Here is a 16,897-nt window from a genome sequence, read left to right as displayed (position 1 = left end):
TGACATCATTAATAAAATTGAACAATTTACAAAATAAGAAGTGTGGCAATAGATATGTACATGTTTAGGATTGGATCTGTCTAGGAAAAGCCTAGTATTTAAGCAGTGTACAGTAGCTGTTCACTTCTATATTTTTTTCCTTCTACATATTGTTTGTAACAATAGGGACATTGCTCATCTTAGGGACCAAAAATTGAAATTGTTTTTTCATAACACTATTTTCCAATTCAATTATGATTAAGTTATATTTTGCTCAAAAATCTGAATTTTTGTTAATTATACTAAAATTTAGTATAAACAAAGTTCTATTATCTCAATAATTGCTATGTTAGCTGAATTATAACATAAATATTACTCTTAATAAAGTAACTAAATTGAAACGTGAAATTTTTAATTCCATAGAAAAGCTAAGCACGCATGAAAGTTTAAGTCTCTAGAATTGACTTAGTAATTTCTTGAGGCGAAATCCTAGGAAGCATGGAATTTTGAAAATGATTTAGGCAAACTTTTGCTTCGACCGTTTGAACCTTTCAAGCCAACCATAATGAATTTTTATCCCTTAAATCCTAACTTTGAGACTATATGGCCTGAAAGTAAGTTTGGAGGAGTTGAGAAGAAGTAATAAATGCTCAAAACAAATTTGTAGTACATGCAGTAATATGCTCAAGTGTGTTAAAAAAACATATCTACTCGAAAAAAATAGATGTAGCATGTGTACTCAAATACAAAATTACTTGGTAAATTTGGAGGTATTTATTCTGAAGGTCCGATGCAAGTTGAGTTTAAGATTTTTACCTTAAAATTATCAATCATTTACCTACCCCTAGTCTAGCCACGTTACAACCTATTTAAAAGACCTATTAATTAATATTTCTGTGTTGGCTGCATTAGTGGAGAGAAATTGCTAAACTTAACTTATGAAGGTATAATTAAACTTAGAGATTGTAGTTTAGTCTTAAATGAGGAAATAAAAGTTAATTGGTAATATCTAGAAAGCATTTAATCTATTCTGGCTATCATGATAATAATTGAAAGTAATTCGAACAGTATGTATACTTTAGTTGCATAATTTCAAAATTCTTGTTCTTGAGTATAATAACACTAAACTCATAATTGTAGGAATAACTGATTTTTAAGGAAAATTTTCAAAGCTGATTTTTTCTGAAATTTATTTTGCAATTTTTGCATTACTCGGGACGAGCAATGAATTAAGTTTGGGGGTGTGGAAACACTAAAATATATAGACTTTTTCAGCACCTTTTGAGCACTAATTCATGCAGTTTCTAAGTAACTTCTATCGAATTTTATAATTTTATTATAAAATAATTAATTCAATATTAGTTTATAAAACATTTTTAATTTTAAATATTTTATAATAATTTTGCATAAATTGAGTTATTTTTGGCAGTTTTGCATAAAAGGTGAAAAACCAGCTCGACAGTCACCTTGAAAGAATTAATTAACAAGGCATCGTGGGAGATCAAGATGACAAACTAACTGCCATAAAGGACTTAAATTTAAATTTTTGGACTTCATCGAATCAATTAGTCCAATTTAATTTTTATTAGGAAAAGTGGATTGCCTAAAGTAGAGAAATGGGGCCTAAATTAAGTAATTGAAGAGAAAGGATGGACAAGCCTAAGAGAGCTACCCAAACCATCCCATTTTTTTGTTCCATTCAGCTAATTTTAGCTGATTTTAGCACTTGCAAATCAACCCTTGAATTTTTTCTAAATTTTGTTCAAATCCTTCCCCTTTTCATACATTCTATTTTTAGCCACAAGCTAAAAATAGCAAATTCAACTCAACCCCTCATTCCACTTAACATGGCTGATCATGGGAAGGGGGATTAGATGCTATTTTTAACTAATTTAAGCTATCATCCCCCACTATAAAAATTCCCCTTCACTCCCTCATTCAACACATAATTCATTCATCCACCGATCTCTTCATTCATCTCCCTTTTTCACTCTCTTTTCCTTCCTAATTTTCTTTCTTCCCTTGTCAATTTCCCCTCTTGAAAAAGAGATAGCATGCCCCTTGGAGAAGCAGCAATCAAGTGTTCATGAAGGCCTTGGATCAATAGAATGAGAAGAAAAGAGAGGAGCACACTAGTCTGGTTTCGAAAGATCATCGAGATTTGCTTTTCTAGTTCCATTCTCTTAATCTTTTTTAGTTTATGTTATGATCATGATTATGAATACTTATTGTGTTGATGTTCTTGAATTAATTAAATTGACTTAAATTTTATTTGTGTTAGATTAATTGCATTCTGTCCACTTACTTTGTTAAAATCATGTTTGTGTTGTTATAGGCCTTGGTAGTTTGTTTAATTAAATAAAATTATGCCTATGTTATGCTTGCATTTTAATTGTAAGATAACGAAAGAATTAATTATTAATCAGATTGAAAATATAATTAATTGACACAATATTTAATTGGTGAATGTTAATCTTCTAAGGTTATTGAGGGTTAAATTAGCAATGGTATTAAGAAATACTTTACACTTGCATGATTTGTCAGATTATTGTGATTAAATTGTTTCAATATAGAAATATATTGTTACCTCACTATATCTTATACTTGCTTATGAAAATTGATTAATTGTTTGAATTGACATAAAATATGTTTAAGAGATTAACGATTTAGTAAGTAATTATGTGCATTAGTTAACAAAATCCCCAGTTGCCAAGAAATTTTTCGTAACAACATAAACATAGTTTCAATAATTCTAAGTTAAGGAATAAAATTAATCTAACACAGTTATGTCATCTTGATTAAACCCTTATTTAGGAAACGTGCATTGGAATTTTACACTTTATTTTAATTAAATACTCAGTTAAGTTTTAGTTTTTGGATCACCTTTTACAAATTAACATATTTTTCCTCACTAATTTGTTTAAATATTACATTCCACAAATATTTTATTGCACGGTCTTTGTGGGTACGATAACTCGACATTCTTGTCACTTTATTACTTGATACAATTGTGTACACTTGCACATTTTCGTTATTCCAATTACCTATAACATCCTCAACCCAGTCAGATTTACCAAATCTGAATCTTGTGTATTACCATATGAATACAGACAAAGCTTATTCTACTTATATAATTTTCAATTAGTTCACAAGTTAACTTCATATAGATTCAACTAAATTACATAAATATATATACAATAGGTAGATACAACTGCGGCACATGATAATTTAATTACAAGGATATCTAATTCAAAATCCTAATCTATTACAATTATTCCAAGATATGGTTTTCTAAGTAACATTTCAGACTTCGAACACGCCACCAAACTTGCTCTGTATGCATAATAACCCGAAACACCACTTTGTTTGGCATAGTCCTAGCATCATCCCTCTTAGCGCATATTCACATTCAACCTGAAACATAGTGTGTAACTCAGGTAAGTTCATAAGAACTCAGTGAGGAATAATCTCTTATACCTTAGCCATCATTTCCGTAAAGTGCTAGGTAGTTCATCACCGCCAGCTTCTCTTCTTTCAACATCCACTATCTATCACAATGAGTGTCACACAAATTACAAAACATTTTCATTCCTTCTGGTTGTTATATCCTAGTCTAAATTCATTACCATGATATATTAATAACTTCATTCTTTCAAGAGTCTCCTTCAACTCATCTCGATCATAGATTGTTACCCATATTCTTTGTAAACCATTGCTTAAAATTGTTGCTCATACCTTTACTATTTATAGATAGATGCCCTTCTTCGAATTATCAGAGGTAACCTTTATTCAGATTTGTTCTTTCAATGAAATCTCATCCATATCATTATCTCTTCCAAATATCATCTTCAGTCGTTTCTTGAATTTACTTGGTCCTTACCTTGAAATCATCAAACACTCTAGCATATTCTAGTCTTTCTGATTGTGATTAAAAGTCATGCAGGATATGCCATATCACTTCATGCAGAGTCGCCATAAGGGCTTAATCTTTGATAGTTAACAACAAGGGCTTAGTCTTTCATAGTTCACCACAAGGTCTTATTCTTTCATAGTTTGCCACAAGGTCTTTTTGTTTCATAGTTCGCCACAAGTGCTTAATCTTTCGTAGTTCACACAGGAGTTTATTATTTCATAGTTCACCATAAAGGCTTATTGTTTCATAGTTCTCCACAAAATCTTATTCTTTCATAGTTCGCCACAAAGACTTATTCTTTCGTAGTTCGTCACAAAGGCTTGTTCTTTCCTAACGTGTTTATTACATGGATTTACGTAAAGTCACAATACGTCAGGTTTGCCCATCATCGTCCTCGGACAAGCAGAGAACCCCATTGGGTAATCACCATCCTTTAATTCCTTTTAGAGGGTACCATGGCCATGGAATTTCCCTCAGAGTTTCATTTCAGAGTTCATGTTTAAAGTCCCGACGGACCACATTTAGATAACTCCACGAAGAACAGACACAGACTGTTTATGCATCAAAACAAGCTAAGCGCAATCATTTGAATCTACTAATAGACAACAAACAGAACATAAATCTCATATTTTACATACTAGACATTCAGATACAATCATACTTCACTTTATATTACTCATACAACATCCATTTCATACTACCTCTTTCATGATCCCAACATCACCATTCAATTAGTTTTCCATAGATATCATGGTATGAACAATACCTATGCAATAGTCAATATAAAGACTCACCTGACCACCACGGATAGAATCTTGAACTTTAGATTCAACTTCCAACAAAGGATAAATGATATTCTCTTATTGGCAATATATGATCGATAGAAAAGTAACATGATAATGGATCATTTGTCTAGGACAAATTATTTAATTATTATGTGTTAGTAATTGACTTTTTTATGAAAGAAAATGTAATAGTTACATTAAGATAAAATAAGATCATATTGGGTGAATATGTAACACCCCCAAACCCTTATCCATTGCTAGACCAGGGTTACGGGGCATTACTAAACTATTTAGATCAGTTATGAATAATAAAAAAGTAAAATAGCAAACACATCATAAATTAATTATATTGTCCCTTTTGTAGGCTTTTGAGGCCCAATATAAGTATTTAAGATGAATCGGGATTTAATCAGAAACTCAGAGAATTTTACTCGATATTTCAAAATTTTTCCTATGTATAGGGCTCACACGCCTGTGTGATTTAGGGACACGCTCGTGTGACCCTAAAACATGTTCGTGCTTCAAGCCGTGTCCTACCCCGTGTAACTCTCTGACTTACCTCACATGGCCAAGCCACATGCCCGTGTGGTAGGCCATGTGGTCAATTTATTTTTTGAATTTTGGATGTAGTTTTCACACAGCTGGGCACATGCACATGTGCTAGGCCGTGTACCTCACACGGCTGAGACACACGCCCATGTCTCTGCCCGTGTGGCAATACCTGGGCATTCTGTTTCTAAAATTTTAAGTTGCAGGGGATACATGGCCTAACCAAACACCCATGTGTAAGCCGTGTATCTCACACAGTCTGGTCACATGCCCGTTCGTAGGCTCTGTGGACTCAAAATGAGCCTTATACAACAAGTTTACCAACCCTACAAACCTTGAACAACAAGCAACTTAAAATCCAATCTTTCAACCAATCCAAAACATGATTAAATACATCTAAAACATGTCAGAACTATCAATATAAAGAACTAACTCATGCATGTTCATAGATATCTAACATAAATTACCTAATTAATTCATTTAAATACCATTCAACCAATTCAAACTAAAACCATATAAATAGCTATATTATAAGACATATGTTTATATATATAAATCAACCAATATCATTTTATACACCGACAATATTCACATATCTAAATGACATCAAAAGACAACTTAGGTACATTCCATTTTCAAAAGAGAAAATACTTCACCACGTGATTTGAGTTCGGGATCGACTTTGGATGCTAATTCAACGATCGAACTTTACCTAACCTGTGCACAGAAACAACCGTACACTAAGTATAAACTCAGTGGTATTTCTATAATCTGAATACTTATTAATCAAAAATTTATATTGTTTATATACATAATCATACATAATAAAAATCATTCAATAAATAATCAATTTTATAAACTCATCATATCTTCTATTTCAATCTCACTATTACTATTCAAAAGCATTTCACAATAAATTTCTCAATTTCAATTTCAATTTCAATATCCACTTCATATTCAATATTATTCAATGTCAATCATTTGATCAATTCATTCATACATCCCTATTAACACGACTTAGACTCCGACGGATATGCAGATCCAACCCGAACACACCAGTACGGCACTCAATGCCTCATCGGCTATGCCGAAGTAAAACAATATTGTACTTAGTACCTCATCGGATTTATCCGAAGCAATAATAATACGACACATAGTGCCTCATCGACTCAAAGTCAAAGTATCCCTGAACACCTCCAATCCTATGGCATGCCAACTATATCCGACTTAGCCCGACATTGTTAATAGGGTATTTCAATACATAATTCAATTTCCAACCAATATACAATTTCAATCCATTCCAATTCAATACACTTTTCAATCATACATATACTTTAACAAAATAATTAAAGTCAATGTCAATATATCAAACTCACCTCAATTTCTCTTACCATACATAATAATAAATACAACAAATAATTTTAGTTTTTGGATTATAAAAATATAAATTGTGTTTTCTGAGCTAATCCTCATTGACTTTCTGTTTTCCTTTCCTAGTCGAAGCTTTCGACTCAAGTTAGCTACGGAATCAGAACAATTAAAATTTATCAATACAGTACAATTTCATATTGAACATTTCAATTTATACTCAACTCTTGCATAGTTTTCGATTTAATCACTAATCAATACTAACTTTATCTCTTTACAATTTATTCTTTCTTTTTCATTCAATTTATCACTTAAAATTAAATTTAACTCTCTAATTTCACCATAAAACCTTGATTTCAAATTTCTTTCAATTTAGTCCTACTATATAAAACTTATGATTTACTTTACAATTCAGTCCTTTTATCAATTCTAACTTGAAATTCTATCAATTCAAACCCTAATTCCTCAATTAATTCAACATAACCCACATCTAAAAATCAGCTAACTTTCAAAATTTGCACATAAATTAAGTAGTATTTTGTTCTAGGATTCCAAAAACATCAAAATTACAAGAAAAAGTGTCAAATTGACTTACCAAATTAACTTTGAATCCTTAGAACCCTAATTTCCCTTTTCTTTTTCTTTCTCTCTTTTCTCCCTTGTTTTCGTTTCAATTCTGTCTATTCTTTCTTTTTTTTTCTTTTATTTATTTGTTTAATTATTATAAAATAATATTTTATTCATATACTTAAATATTAAGTATGTATTTAATATAAATAAATATATGTATATTATACATACACATGGAATTATATTTTCCATACATTTATTTTATTTCTTTTATTTTATGTCATTATATTAATATAATATAATAATAATTTAATAATAAAATAATATTTACTTATATAATAAGTAAATAAGTAATTATCACTAACTTATGTATTTTATTTCACCACATGTATTTCACTATTACCACACACTTGACATTTATGGCTTAATTGCTAATTTAGTCCCTTGACTTTTCTCAATTCTATAATTAAGCTTTTACACTTTATTCAATTTAATCCTTATACCTAGTTAACCTTAATTCAAACTAATTCGCCTAACCAAAACCTAATTAACCACACAACTATCTTCGTAAATATTTTTAATAAATATTTACGAATCCGTTTTATGAAAATAGTAACCCAAAAATGAACTTTTTCGATACCCCTAATTTTTGGGTCGTTACATTTCTCCCCCCGTTAATAAATTTTGTCCTCAAAATTTACCTAAAAAGAGGTAGGGGTACTGTGATCTCATTATTTCTTCTGGTTCCTCAATTACTTCTTCAATATTATGACTTTTCCATAATACTTTTACTAAAGGAACTCATTTATTACGAAATTCCTTCACTTCTCGATCCAATATCTTAGCCGGTTCTTCTTCATATGACAAATTAGGTCAGATTTCAATATCCTCTATAGAGATAACATGAGAGAGATTTGATCGATATCTTCTAAGCATAGAAACATGAAAAACATCGTGAATCTTCTGTAATTCTAGAGGCAAAGGCAAACGATATGCAACCGGCCCAACTTTCTCCACAATCTCATATGGCCCAATAAAACGAGGGCTCAATTTTCCCTTTCGACCAAATCTCAATATTTTCTTCCAAGGTGATACTTTAATAAATACCTTATCACCAACAGAATACTCGATATCCCGATGTTTCAAGTCTATATATGATTTATGTCTATCAAAAGCTGCTTTAGTTTATCCTAAATTTTTTTAGCAGTGTCCTCTATTTCCTAAATTAATTTCGGCCCAATCATTTTTCTTTCATTCAATTCTATCCAGCATATAGGTGATCGACATCTACGTCCACACAGAGCTTCATACGGAGCCATCCGAATATTTGATTGGAAATTATTATTGTATACAAATTCAACAAATGGTAAATAACGTTCCTAACCTGATTCAAAATCAATGACACAAACTCGAAGCATATCTTCTAAAATCTGAATAACTCGCTTTGATTTCCCATTAGTCTATGGATGAAAAGCTATCCTAAAGTGGAGTCGAGCGCCATGAGATTCATTCAACTGCCTCCAAAATCTTGATGTGAATTGTGGATCCTGGTCATAAATTATCAATACCAGAACCATGCAATCTTAAAATCTCCCGAATGTAGACTTCAGCAAGTTTTTGAAGTGACCAATCAGTTCTGACTGCTATAAAATAAGCTAATTTTGTAAGCCTATCAACAATCACCCAAATGGCATTTTTCTTACTGGCTGACAATGGTAACCCCGTTACAAAATCCATTGTAATGTAGTCCCATTTCCATTCAAGAATATAAATAGGCTGAAGTAGTCCAGTAGGAACCTAATGTTCTACCTTTACGTGTTGACAAGTCAAACATTTAGCCACATATTCAACTATATCCTTTTTCATACTTGGCCACCAATATGATTCTCGCAGATTACGGTACATTTTCATCCCTCCTGGATACATTGCAAAACGACTATCATGTGCTTCATGAAGTATCGATTCTTTCAATTCTGGGACATCTGGAACACATATTTGATTACGAAATCTCAGACAATTATGATCATCAATGCTGAAATTCTCTGCCATGTCATTCTGAACCATTTCTCTTTTCTTCATCAACTTGTAGTCTTCTAACTAAGCTAACTTAATTTGGTCAAACATCACTAGTTTAACTTTTAATTCAGCTAATAAACTTCAATCATCATTGATACTTAGTTGTATTGCTCGTAATTCAATTGCTTCTTTTTGGTTTAATGCATCGACTACCACATTAGCCTTACCTGGGTGATAGTTAATGACACAGTCATAATCTTTCAGGAGTTCTATCCACCGACGTTGTCTCAAATTTAACTCCTTTTGTCATAAAAGGTATTTAAGACTTTTATGATCTGTATAAATGTAACATTTTTCACCATACAAGTAATGTCTCCATATTTTCAAAGCAAAGATTACAGTAGCTAGTTCCAAATCATGTGTCGGATAGTTACGTTCATGCGGTTTCAATTGGCGAGATGCATAAGCTATCACCTTTCCATCTTGCATTAAGACACACCCAAGACCATTTAAAGAAGCATAACTTTATACAACAAAATATTTCCCCAATTCAGGTAATGTCAAAACTAGTCCCTCAGTCAATATTTGTTTTAATTTCTCAAAACTTTCCTGGCATTGATCATCCCAAATAAATGGAACATTCTTTTGCAATAGTTTTGTCATCGGATAAGCTATCTTAGAAAATCCATTTACAAATCTTCGATAGTAACCAGCTAGTCCAAGGAAACCACGTACCTGTGACACATTTCTTGGTGCTTTCCATTGAATAACGGCTTCAATCTTCTTCGGATCAACTCTAATTCCTTCTGTTGATACCACATGTCCTAAAAATACAACCTCGGACAACCAAAATTCATATTTACTCAATCTCCCATATAACTGCTTCTCTCGTAATATTTACAAAACAATTATGAGATGCTACTCATGTTCAGATTCAGACTTCGAATAAACCAGAATTTCATCAATAAAAACCATCACAAACTGGTCCAGATAAGGTTGAAAGATGCGGTTCATAAGATCTATAAAAATAGCTGGGGCATTTGTCAAACCAAATGGCATCACCAAAAATTCATAATGCCCATACCTTGTTCGGAATGCTGTTTTCGGTATATCATTTTCTTTCACGTTTAATTGATAGTAACCTGATCTCAAATCAACCTTTGAAAACACAGATGCTCCTTTTAACAGATCAAATAAATCATCAATACGATATAGCGGATATTTACTCTTCATTGTCACCTTGTTTAGTTGTTGATAATCAATAAATAACCTCATTGAACAATCTTTCTTTTTAACAAATAGCACTAGAGCCTCCCAAGGTAAAGTACTCAGGCATATAAATCCACGATCTAATAACTCCTGTAACTGTACTTCCAATTCTTTTAACTCCGTAGGTGACATACGATAAGAAGGTATTGACACTGGATCTATACCTGGGTATACTTCAATTACAAATTCAACCTCCCTATCAGTGGTAATCCCGGTAATTCTTTGGGAAAAACATCATTAAATTCACAAACTATCCAGATTTTACTGCATTGGCTTTCAACAGAATCTGAATTAATAACATATACTTAGAAAGTAGCACAACCCTGATAAAGAAGTTTATTAGCTTGAATTGCTGAAATAATATGAGCTGACCCGCTGCTTCAAATACCATTAACTTCAATCTTATCACCTCTCTCATTCTAAACAGTGAACTTCTTTTTACAATAGTCCAAAATCACCCCATGCTCAGATAGCCAATCTATTCCTAAGATTATATCAAAATCACCAAATGGTATTATTAACAAATCAACAGAGAAAATTTTATTATGTATTATTAATGGGCATCTCCTACACACTTGATTCAGTAACACAGTTTGCCCCAATAGACTAGACACTCCTATAGACATTTTAGACATTTCAATTTTTAAATTTCCCGGTTCAACTAGTTTTGTATTAACTTATGAGTGTGATGATCTTGGATCTATTAAAACATAAATAGGTTCTGAATACAATAAAAATATACCTGTTACCACATGATTTGCATTCCCCTCTTCATGAGTCTATACCACATATGCTCATCCTGGTACTCTACCTTCTGATTATTGGGGGGCAATATCTCTTCCTCTTCTAGCACCTCCTCTGATAACTGAAACACCTCAGCCTGATCCTCGACCTTTGGAAGCAGATTCTGATCTTTGTGATGTAATTGGTACAACATTTTTATTCTTTGGACAGTCCTTTACGAAATGCTTAGTAGACCCACAACGAAAACAACCTCAAGTCAATTTCCAGCACTCATCCCGATGCATATTTCCACAGTGTTCATATTCCGGAAGTTTTGTATTCCAAGATGGACCTCTAATATTACCAATAGAAACTGTCATATACCTTCCACGATTATTATCACTTCTATTTGTCTTAAAAGTCGATCTCCAGCTACGACATGATTTTTTAGATCTTTTAGGTTGCGGAGTTGAACTAGTAGTTTTGGTATGTTTCCCAGGTAGACGAGTAGTTTCAAGCTTTTTATTTAAACCCAATACCTGTTCAACCATTTTTGCTCTCTCGACTAGATCTGTAAATTCTATAATTTTAAGAGACACCAATTGCACTCGTAGTTTGCCACGTAAATTCAGTTGGCACATATTCCACAGTATATCTACTAAGTCTTGAAAATTCTCGTTCATAATTCACTACTGACATATCTCCTTTTTTAAGCATTAAGAACTCCTATTTTCTGTCTTCAATGTATAGCTCACCCACATATTTCTTTTGAAATTCTTATTGAAAGAAATCCCAGTTTACCTATTCTTCCAGCACTTGTCGGGTTACCGATTCCCACCATACATAAGCTTCCCTTTGTAACAAAGAAACATCACGCATTAAAATTTCCAGGGGAGTGCATTCAAGTTGCTTCAAAATCCTCTTTATTGATTCTATCCAATTTTCAACTGCAGAGGGATCAACCCCTTTCAAACCCTGAAATTCATTGGCACCATACTTATGCAATTATTTAATTGGTGCTCGACGAGTAATAGGAGCAGATGTTGTTGCAGTGGTAGTTTCCACTAATCGTTGGAGAGCATTAGCTATCACTCTAAGTAATTCAGAATTATCTCTTTCTCCTACATTACCTCTTCTAACATTAGGCGGTTGATTACCTATTTGATTTACACTCGGTGTTGCTCACTCGGTTTCATATAATTCCCGAGATTCATCATCCTCATTATACATTTCTTGATTAGTATCATATATGTACTCATTTGACATTTTCACTATAAAATAGAAACAAACAAATATCAGTATCCAATCCCGACTCAATTTTGACTCAATTATGGGATGTACCTCTAGACTCAACTACAGACTCAATTTAATCCAAGAATCGGCTAAACCTGCAAAGTTCTGATACCACTAAATGTAACACCCCCTAACCCTTATCCATCACCAAAACAGGGTTACGAGGCATTACAGGACTATTTAGATTAGTTATGAACAGTAAACAAGTAAAATAGCAAACATATCATAATTAATTATATTGTCCCTTTTATAGGCTCTCGAGGCCCAATATAAGTATTTAAGATGAATCGATATTTAATTAGAAACTCAGAGAATTTTACGCGAAATTTCAAAAATTTTCCTATGTACAGGGCTCACACAACCGTGTAACCCTAAAACATGCCCATGTTTCAGGCCGTGTCATACCCTGTGTGACTCTCTGACTTACCTCACACAGCCTAGCACACAGGCATGTGGCTTGGCCGTATGAGGTAAGTCAGAGAGTCACACAGGGTAGGATACAGCCTGAAAGATGGGCATTTTTTAGGGTCACACGGGCGTTTCCCTAAATCACACAGGCGTGTGATCCCTGTACATAGAAAAAATTTTGAATTTTGGCGTAAAATTCTCTGAGTTTTTTATTAAATCCCGATTCATCTTAAATACTTATATTGGGCATCGAGAGCCTATAAAAGGGACAATATAATTAATTTATGATGTGTTTGCTATTTTACTTGATTATTGTTCATAACTGATCTAAATCGTCTGGTAATGCCAATAACCCTGTTCCAAAAATGGATAAGAGTTAGGGGGTGTTACAGAACAAATTTAACCCAAAGAGGTTAAGATTATCATATGGGGGTAACACACATATGACAAGGTCATTGGATGAGCACTTGATAAATAACTTTAGTAATGGTATGTAATGAGAAGAGCTTAGTCATAGTACTAGTGGAATGAGCCCATGACTAAATATTGTTGTAATTAATAGATAAAGAGTCAGAATTTAATTACAAATTATTTGACCCCTAATTTTATATGTCCAATTGGTTCCTCCATTAGCCTAGTACAACCTTGATGGTTTGCATTTGAATCGATGAGATGAATATAAGAAAACAAAGAATTAGATAAATGCATCACATGTATCACTATCTACATTCATTCTCGCTATAAGCAAGGGATGACTTAAAGGTTAAATTAATTTATTCAAATTATTAAATAATTGTAGTTAGGAGTGAAAATAATTATGTTTTGATCACTCAATCATAAAAAGTTACATTACATCACTAACATTATCAGGTCACTAAATTTTTGTCACTATCCATTAACTATCATTAAGGATGTAATGGCAAGCTAACGTGGCACATTAAGTTGGCCACCAATTTTTCACATACATTACACATATTTTTAATCTATTTTCCATATAGATTGCTGATAAATCTTAATTTATACATATTTTTATCCCGTGCTTAGCACATTTATGGATGGTTGCTCCTTAGATTTGGTGAATTCGATGCTCCTAATCCTTTAATTTCATGTTTTATACTTTAGTGAGCATTGGAGAGTAAAAAGAGCGAGAAACGGGCCGGGAATAGAGAGAATGGACCCACGTGGGAAATCAACACGGCCTGGACTTTCTCACACAGGCGTGTCACACGGTAGTGTACCTTTGGCAAAATTGAAGCACGACTTACACGAGTATACTACACGTCCGTGCCTGTTCAACAGCCTTGACCATGGGCTGGAGTAATCGCACACGGGCGTGAGTATAACCCTATTTGGAAAAGGCCAATTTTCGGGGCTCTTAGACATTCTAAAGCCTATTTAAACACCTGAGGAGGCACTTAGAAGGGGGACGCAAAGTAGGAAGCAAGGAATTAGTCAAGAAAAGCCGATTGATCCATCTCAGAAGCCGGATTCTTCATCAAGACTAAAGATCTCCCTTCAAGTTCCTTTAGGAGTTTTGGGTTTTCTTATGTTTTGTTATCTTTATGCTTTTGAGATGTTTTCTTTCATAAGTATGAACTAAACCCCCTAAATACCTAAGGGGAATGAAACCTAAGACGGATCTTGTTATTATTATCTGAATTGTATGATAAATATTTGACTTGTTCTTAATTATGTGTTCTTAATTCTTGTTTTGATATTCCAAGATATTGATTCAAATTAAGCTCTTATTCAGAGAAGGAATAGACCCTGTCTAAGAGTAAATTTGTCATAATTAAGCGGAGTTGATTGCACGCCTAAAGTTAGGGTGATAAGATTTTGCCGGATTAGGGTGAAACCTAATAAGGGAATCCATAGATCGAGTTAATGCAATTCTAGGGTGTTAATTAGAAAGAGATTTCAATTATTCAACCTTGGGTTAGACGTTATTAGTCTCGAAAGAGATAATAATATAACTTAGAGATTTCTACGGATCAAGTCAAATGAATAAATCGTCTGATTTAGAGTCAAATAACAAGTGAAGTCTATGTGGATTTTTCCTTAAGTATTGTCTTAATCAGTTGAATTTTCCCAAAAGTATTTTCCCAAATTTTCTTTCTGTGCATTCTTAGTTAGTAATTAGTTTAGATAACCAAACCTCTTAATTTTTAGGCTAGATAATAAAAAGGAAGTAAATACTAGTACTCGTAGTTCCTTTGGGTTCGACAATCCGGTCTTGTTGAACTATACTACTGTTCGATAGGTACACTTGCCTTAATCGTGATAATAAGTTAGTCTCAAGAACGATTCTTTCATAAATCTTTAAAACTGTCACAAATATCACGTATCAGGTTTTTGGTGCCGTTGCTAAGGAACTAGGATATTAGGAACACTTGATTTTTATTACTTTAGGCATTTTACTTTTATTGCAATTTAAATTTTTATTTTATTTTCTAATTCTTCATTTATTTTCTTCTGATAGGTTTTTCTAGTTTATGACCATAATAAACCCGTCAGGACCATTACTGTTTGATAGTGAGATCGATCGCACAGTTCGTAGAAACTGAAAAGAAATAAGGTGAAGCTTACGATACGCAGAAGAGCAAGAGGACGATACTTCAACCACAATCGAGGAGATGGCTGAAATCTAAGAAAATTCGCTACCTCCTGTGATTGCTGTTAATCAGAATCCTGCTCCGCGCACTATGTATAATTATGCTAAACCTTCTTTAGCAGAAACTGAATCGAGCATAGTTAGACCCATTGTAGCTGCAAATACTTTTGAACTGAAACCTAGCACAATTCAAATGATACAACAATTTCTTCAGTTTGATGGTTTGCAAGACGAAGATCCCAACGCTCACTTGGCAAACTTTTTGGAACTATGTGATACATTTAAAATTAATGGCATTTCTGATGACACTGTTCGCCTTTGGTTATTCCTTTTTCATTGAGAAACAAAGCTAAATAGTGGTTGAATTCGTTACCACGGGGGTCAATCACTACTTGGGAACAAATGACGAAAAGTTTTTATTAAAATATTTCCCGCCGGCTAAAACGGCTAAATTACGTAATGATATCTCTTTTTTTGTGCAGACGGATTTAGAAACACTCTACGATGCATGGGAGAGATACAAGGACCTTTTGCAAAGATGCCCTCACCATGGGTTACCACTCTGGCTACAGGTCCAAACGTTTCACAAAGGCTTGAACCCTTCGACTCGGTAGATGGTTGACACAGCTGCTGGCGGAACCATTAATAATAATACACCTGGAAATGCCTATGAATTTATAGAGGAGATGTCACTGAATAACTATCAGTGGAAAGTCATGAGGACAAAGCCAACGAAAACAGCCAGCGTTTATAACGTCAATTCGGTCACCATGCTCTCTAATCAAGTAGAACTATTGAATAAGAAAATCGATGGTTTTCTTAGTTCTTTATAGGTTCACCCAGTAATGTAGTGCGAAGCAAGTACAGGTGGATCAAACAGTTCAGAATACCCACATTATGGCCACAACATAGAGAACGAGCAGTTAAATTACATGGGTAAGAATCCTCGATCTCAAAACAATCCTTATAGTAATACTTACAATGCAGGTTGGAGGAACCACCCAAAATTTTCATAGGGAGGCCCAGGAAATCAGAGACCACCACCCCCTCCAGGCTTTCACCACCCACCGTACCAGTAGGAGAAAAAATCGAACCTTGAGGAGATGCTAACCAAATTCATCTCGGTGTCAGAAACTCATTTTTAGAATACCGAGACGACACTCAAAAATCAACAAGCATCAATCCAGGAACTCGAAACTCAGATTGGACAGCTCGCCAAGTTGATTTTTGAACCACCACAAGGTAGTCTGCCAAGTAACACTGAACCCAACCCAAAAGAGCACGTGAAAGCAATTACACTAAGGAGTGGGAAAGTGTTAGCTAAATCTGAAAAGAAGCCACCACAAAAAGCTGACAGAAAGGAGGTCGAACCCAAAAACAATGACAACTTAATGCCAAAAGAATATAAACCAC

The 16,897-nt window shown here is 33.5% G+C and overlaps 1 non-coding gene across 1 annotated transcript; it reads right to left on the bottom strand.

Annotated features, from left to right (window-relative positions):
• Positions 1-15,933: 15,933 nt before the first annotated feature.
• Positions 15,934-16,040, bottom strand: LOC121225756 (small nucleolar RNA R71). Its single transcript, XR_005923635.1, has one exon. It is a non-coding gene; the product is annotated as a small nucleolar RNA R71 (small nucleolar RNA).
• Between the last annotated feature and the right edge of the window lie 857 nt (positions 16,041-16,897).

This window comes from Gossypium hirsutum, chromosome A03, assembly GCF_007990345.1.
Source record: "Gossypium hirsutum isolate 1008001.06 chromosome A03, Gossypium_hirsutum_v2.1, whole genome shotgun sequence".
NCBI classification, from domain to species: domain Eukaryota; kingdom Viridiplantae; phylum Streptophyta; class Magnoliopsida; order Malvales; family Malvaceae; genus Gossypium; species Gossypium hirsutum.
The sequence above is the reverse complement of the archived record's forward strand: the minus strand, read 5'-3'. Positions and strand labels throughout refer to the sequence as shown.